The following is a 7,500-nucleotide window of genomic DNA, read 5'->3' as shown; positions in this document are numbered from 1 at the left end:
TTACTCAAGTACTATATGTGGATGAGATCATGGTGAGGGGTTGATGGAGGAGGTTTGGTCTCGGTCTTCGCACTTCCCAAGAGAGATTAGCTCACTAACCTTTCAACTTGACTCCTCAAGGCAGTAGAAGAGTTGGAAAACCCAGTCCTAAAGGGCTGAGGATTATGAAGCCAGAAGTAGGAGATGATGAATGGAGAATTTGTGTTTTATAAGCTCAAAATAGACACGACTGGCAAAATCTAACCGGGGCGTTTTGCGTCAATAGACGTAAAAAGGAAATTATGATGATGCACAAAAATCAGCAGGCATTATATGACAAACAATGACTATCTAGGGCGAACAGACCTTACTAAAAAACAACAACAACAACGACCACAACAACAACAACAACAACAACAACAATAAAAGTAATTTTTCGTTCACTGCTGGACAAAGGCCTCAGAAAGGTTCTTAGTTATGCCTGGAGTTTGGCCATTTCCATCACCACGCTACCCACTTAATATTGTTTATGATTATACAGAAATCTCAAAAACCACGCAAAAAGTCTTATGTATAATTTGCATCCAAGATCTGAAAAATAATTTGTCCTAGCTTGAGTTGCTCAAGAAAATAACCATTTCAAGCAAACATATAAGTACTTCAGGAAAATTCTATAGGCCTATATATTGGTAGGTGTGATTTATAAATGTTTGTTGTTATACTGATTATATATCAATTAAAACAGAATATTATTCGACATAAATTTCAGTGTCTATAAAATATTCTTAATGGAGTTAAACAATTATTATGGATTGTTCTTTCTTTGCTTCGGAGCGTAGATAACTCAGAAATAGTCAATCTTTTGACGTAAGTGTAATCCCTATTAGTAGAAAGTTTGAAGAAACCTTTTAGTTAATTTCCTGCGTCCACCCTAACCTGCTTTCATACCTGCACCCCTTCCTGAGATAAGGTATTCATAATAGTGGGTAAAAATATCAAAAGAGGGGAGCCGCATATAAATGATGTTCAGTTTCATGATGAAGTGAATGCTTTTAGAAGATGCAACTTTTATTCCACTGGAAAATTCACAAGGTGCAATCATCAGTTGTAGTAATGTTCTTCCGGGTATACAGAAATAATATATCAAATTATATTCGCTATTCAATACGAAATTTGCATAACAATAGTATAAAATTTAACATAGCTATTCATTTTGATTACCGATATACAATCTTGAAAAATTATTATAATATTATAAATAGTATATATATATATATATATATATATATATATATATATATATATCTCTATCTATCTATCTATATATATATATATATATATATATATATATATATCTATATCTATATCTATATATATATATCTATATATATATATATATATATATATATATATATATATATAGATATATATATATATATATATATATATATATATATATATATAGATATATATATATCTATATATATATATATATATATATATATATAGATATATATATATATAGATATATATATATATAGATATATATATATCTATATAGATATATACATATATATATATATATATATATATATATATATATATATATTTATATATATATAGATATATATATATATATATATATATATATATATATATATATATATATATATATATATATGTGTGTGTATATCTATCTATATATATATCTATACATATATATATATATATATATATATATATATATATATATATATATATATTAATATATATATATATATATTGCATGTCTTCAAGTATATGAATTATAGTCATTCAAGAAATTGTATAAAATATAATGACAATGTTTTTGCCATTGATTATAATCAACTAGAACTCGTTTTATTGTTTTTTCCTTAAACCTATCATTAAATTTTATTGTCTAGTATACTAGTTGTTCAAATGAAAATCATTAAGCCTAAATCACAACTATTATTCTAAGATGCAAAATAAAACATATTTGCTTCCTATGTAGGAACATAAAAATACAAATTTCCTTTGTTAATTTGGCCACATGTATATTAAATGTTGATCAAATATTATGACACTATAATATCTGCACATTAACAACATGTCACATTTTTTATTTTTACACTTTTTGATAGGTAAACAGCTTAACATGTTCTGACGTAGATTCGTTGTTATTTTTAAACCACCATTGCTCTACCAGAATGGACTATGTACTGCAACAGTTGTATTACTTGTTGATGATTATTTTATATTGAGGTTGTAAGGTGTCTGGTTTCAGTTCCAGTAGAATAGATGCTCCTCAGAACGTTAGCCGGGCAAGCGCCCCCCCCCCCCCCACCCCCACCACCATTTGGGGCCCAATCACAGCAGTGGCTTCTCCAGTAAACACCTTAGCTGCACGTTTTCGGGCTGGGATTGATCTGCTGCCTTGCGAATGCTAGGCAAACACGTTACCACTGTACAAGTAAGTTTAAATCCTTTTATTGAGATTCTTAACCTCATAACTAGTACAGTGTAAAGGGCTCTAATAGCGTTCGTATGATAGATTCCTATCTCAATCCATGAGTCCAATCGGTTCACTGGGGATGTTCATGATGTTGGTCGTCACAGTGACGTTCCGATCAATATCTCTTTAGAGGCAATTAGAAGTGACACGAATTAAACACTATTAGGATTCTTTTATACTAATTTCCGTTTAGTTCCCTGAAGATTGCAGAAATATCCTTCTTAATAGAATTATTGTAAATGAAAATATATAGTAAAGTAAAATGCAAATGCTTTAAAAATGCAACTTTGTCATATACATACATAATAAGAAAAAAATAACATCAAATCATCTTCAATTGTAATACAGGATACTTATTTTTTATAACTAATAAATTCCCTGACATTTCATAGTGTGTGCAAACCGATAAAATATCATAAGGGGGAAAATTATTTGAAATTGATTTCTATTCTTATGTTAAAGAGAGAGAGAGAGAGAGAGAGAGAGAGAGAGAGAGAGAGAGAGAGAGAGAGAGAGAGAGAGAGAGAGATGCTTTATTATCTTGATGTCCTTATGATTTTTTCTACTGGCCGAATATCAACGTTACTTCCTCATATTCTGGAAAGCAAGACCGTAAAGATAATCTCACGAAATTACATTTCGTCAAGTATGAATATTCTTATTTGCCTAAGTAGACAAATGCATTACTCCGTTATTAACTCTTGTGGAATTCATTTTAGAATCTTACACTACAATTAGGACTTATTTTCTCTGGTTATAATTACATTTTGAAGGATAATTTTCTGAAACTATCATTCAAGGGATCGTTTTTTGTATACCAGAAGTTTTTACTTTAACTGATCTGAAAAAAAAAAACTCCAGTTCTCAGATTAATTGACATAGAATTTGTGGATGTAGCCCAAGTAAATGGGGAGGGTTAAGCGTCAGGCTAACACCCCTGCCTCGGAAAACCTTTATTGTTATGGAAACTCACGATAGGATTGAACCGGGCGGATATAACGTTAATGACTCCTCGCAAGAAACTGCACCCCTCCAATGGAAGACTTCGCTAAAAATTGGTACATGGAATGTTACGGGTTTATACAGAGTAGGATATGCTAAAGTCTGATAGAAAAGTTAAGTAAATATGATTTGGATATTGCAGTTTTACAGGAGGTAAGGTGGACTGATTATGGAGAATGCTCAATCGATAAACAATGTATACTGTATTGTCGACGACAAGATGGCAGACATGAAAAAGGAGTTGGTTTCTTTTTAACAGAAAAAGTCAGGAAGCCTCTTATTAGTTTTCATCCCATAAATGAAAGACTGGCAAAAATTAGAATTAATTGTAAATGGTTTAGAGGGACAATTATTAGAAGCTATGCTCATACAAAAGACGGTGAAGACCAAGCTAAAGATCTGTTTTACGAAAAATTACAAGAAGTCATTGATGATATCCCAAAACATGATATGATAGTGCTTGCTGGAGACTTCAATGCAAAAGTTGGCAGAGAAACAGACGTATATGCACCTGCCATGGGAAGAGAAAGCCTACATAAACATTCAAATGACAATGAAACACGACTGGTTTCTTTTGCGATCACCAACAACCTGATAATTGGTGGAACTCTCTTCCCCCCACAAAGATATCCATAAACATACATGGAAGTCACCTGGCAGTAGAACCTTCAACCAAATTGACCATGTACTTTTCAGCAGAAAACAACGCAGGTCACTAAAAGACGTCAGAAGTCTACGAGGAGCAGACTGTGACACTGATCATTATTTAGTAAGGACAAAAATTAAAGCAATATTGTGTGCAGGAATATCAAGAAAAGTAGAAAAAAAAAATAAGTATGATGTAGAAAAGCTGAAAGAGGAGACAGTAAAGGACAACTTCCCAAATAAAGCTCACTAACCGATTTCAAATACTAGAGATGTTAGACGATGATGCAGACGCTGAGAATGTAAATACAAAATGGCAAGCAATTGAAGAAACAGTCAAGGAGACAGCAGTGGATGAAGTTGGCTACATACAAGGAAGAAATAAATGCCCACTAGTAAGATAATGAATGCAGAGAGGTGGAGAGAACGAAACAAGTTAGAGCCAGGGTATCGGAAGCCCTAAGAGACGAAGGCTGGAGAGAGGAATCTTGACGGGAAAACAGAAATGTAGATAAAGTTTTAAAAAGGAAAAGCGACAAAAATTGAATAATGAACTAAACATAATTGATGAAAATAGAAAACGAGGCAGCATAAGACAACATTACCAGGGACTCCGCAAAATGGAAGGGGGTTATCAAGCTAGAACCCAAATTATTAAAGATAAAGATGGAGAAATACTCACGAGAGACGAGGATGTGTTGAAGAGAAGGGAGCAGTATTTTAAGGAACTACTGAACAGACCTGACCCAGTAAATCCCATTAATGAGTAGACTTATTATGGCCCTGAATTAGAACTGGAGCCACCCACTAGAGTGGAAACAAATAAGGCAATTAAAAGTATAAAAAATATTGAAAGCCCAAGTAATGATAACATCCCAGCAGAGCTTTGGAAATATGGGGGTGAAGTGAACCAAGAAAAACTTCATGATCTGATGGGGACAATTTGGAATGAGGAAATTACTCCAAATCAGTGGGAGGAAGGAATCTTTATCCCGATACATAAGAAGGGAGACAGATTGATCTGCAGTAATTATCGAGGTATTTGTTAACTACCTACAATATATAAGATATTTAGAATAATTATATACCACAGACTTACCACATATGCAGAAAGTATAATCGGAGAATATCATTGCGGTTTCTGAGCTGGACGGTCTACCATTGACCAAATATTCTCCCTCAGACAAGTCATAGAAAAATACTGGGAATATAATAAACAACAAACCCACTTATTCTTAGACTTCAAACAGGCATATGACAGTATACACCGAACATCAATGTGGAATATAATGAGAGAATTCGGAATACCCTCAAAACTCATAACAGTAACGAAAGTCTGTTATAAAAATACCCTATGTTCTGGTAGATGCGGCTCAAGATATACTACCACTTTTCAGGTGAACTACCACTTTTCAGGTGAAAAGCTGCCTAAAACAAGGATGCATCCTATCCCCCCTACTCTTCAACCTGGTAATGGAAAAGGTATCAAAAAGCATAACTGCCAGACAAGAAGGGGTCACTTTTAATAACGTAAAGGTCAACTGCTTAGGCTATGCTGATGACATAGATATCATAGGGGTCAACCTCAGGGGGGTGGAGAACCTAACAACGGAGTTCAAAACAATGGCTTGCCAGGTGGGACTAGAGATGAATGAAGGCAAAACTAAAATCATAGGAGTAGCAAGAACACCGCAATTACAAGGAAATGTAGATGTTGCAGACATCAGAACTGAGACAGTAGAGTCCTTGAAATATCTGGGTACTATTATGTCGCAGAACGCTGGAATTGCTGAAGAAGTTAAAGCCAGTATTGGAGCAGCTAACAGATATTATTTCAGCCTTACACACCTTTTTGAACGACGATCAAAATTGAGAATATCAGACCAGTTTTGATATATGAATGCTAGACATGATCTCTAACAAAAACATTAGCAAAAAAATTTGAAATTTTTTAAAATGGGATTCTGAAAAGAATAGAGGGGCCCATCTATGACCAAGAAATAAATGGATGGAGAAGACGACATAATAGAGAAATAAGAAATAGTACAAACCAACCAAATATATGTGATGTAATTAGATCAAGAAGACTTCAATGGGCAGGTCACATGGCTCGTATGGATGAGGATAGAGCTCCAAAGAGGATATTCTTGGTTGAAGTTGCTGGAAGAAAACCTCCAGGACGGCCAAGAAAAGATTGGAGAAGATGCTTGGAGGAGGATGTAAGAATCTCTGGGGAAACCCAAATGAATGGCTCCATGTGGCACAGGATAGAAAAGAGTGGGGAATCCTATCACGAGCGGTCATGGGTCAAAATGTGGCCTAAGTACCACCGGAGTGAGTGAGTGTGAGTATATATATATATATATATATATATATATATATATATATATATATATATATATATATATATATATATATATATATATATATATATATATATATATATATATATATATATATATATATATATATATATATAATGTCGATTCTAAAAACGATTATTCCTTTAAGATTGAGACTACATGTATATATTGTAACTCATAGTAACATTATGTCCATGGTCGAAGCTCAAAGTAATGAAGCAATATGCTGATTCTTTGAATTTTAACGTAGATGACTGGAGATACAAGTGAAAACACCATTGTGTTGTGCAAAAGAATAAATTACGGATTCTAAGTAACAGAGAAATGCAGGTCATGGGAGAAGTTTTGTTGTCAAAGAAGTTAACCACTTGTATTAGTATTTTCATTATTTCTTGCTAAACTACAATTTCACCTGGAAAAACAGGATACTATAAGCCCAAAGGCTCCAACACGGAAAATAGCTTAGTAAGGAAAGGAAAAACGGAAACTACCAGAAAACATATTAATAATTAAAATGAAGAAAAAGAACAATAATTACATTAAAATAAGTCTTTCAAATACAATCTATAAGAAACTTAAAAATAAAATAAGAGGAAGGGAGAAAAGATACAATAGTGTGCCCGAGTTTACCCTCAAGGAAGAGAACTCTACCCCAAAACAGTGAAAGACCATGGTACAGAGGCTATGGCACTATCCAAGACCAGAGAACAATAGTTTGAATTTGGAGTGGCCTTCTCGTAGAAGAGCTGCTTACCATAACTAAAGAGTCTCTTCTACCATAACCAAGAGGAAAGTAACCACTGAACAATTACATTGAAGTAGTTAACCCATTGAGATTTTGAAGAAGAATTGTTTGATACTCTCAGTGCCATCAGGTTTATGAAGACAGAGAAGACTATGTAAAGAAGAGGCGACAGTATTCAGTGTATGCGTAGGCAATCGAAAAACTAGCAGTAACAATATAAAAGTATTCAATTTAGTACTCTCTGGCCAGTC

This window comes from Palaemon carinicauda, chromosome 10 (assembly GCF_036898095.1).
Source record: "Palaemon carinicauda isolate YSFRI2023 chromosome 10, ASM3689809v2, whole genome shotgun sequence".
NCBI lineage: Eukaryota > Metazoa > Arthropoda > Malacostraca > Decapoda > Palaemonidae > Palaemon > Palaemon carinicauda.
The sequence above is the reverse complement of the archived record's forward strand: the minus strand, read 5'-3'. Positions refer to the sequence as shown.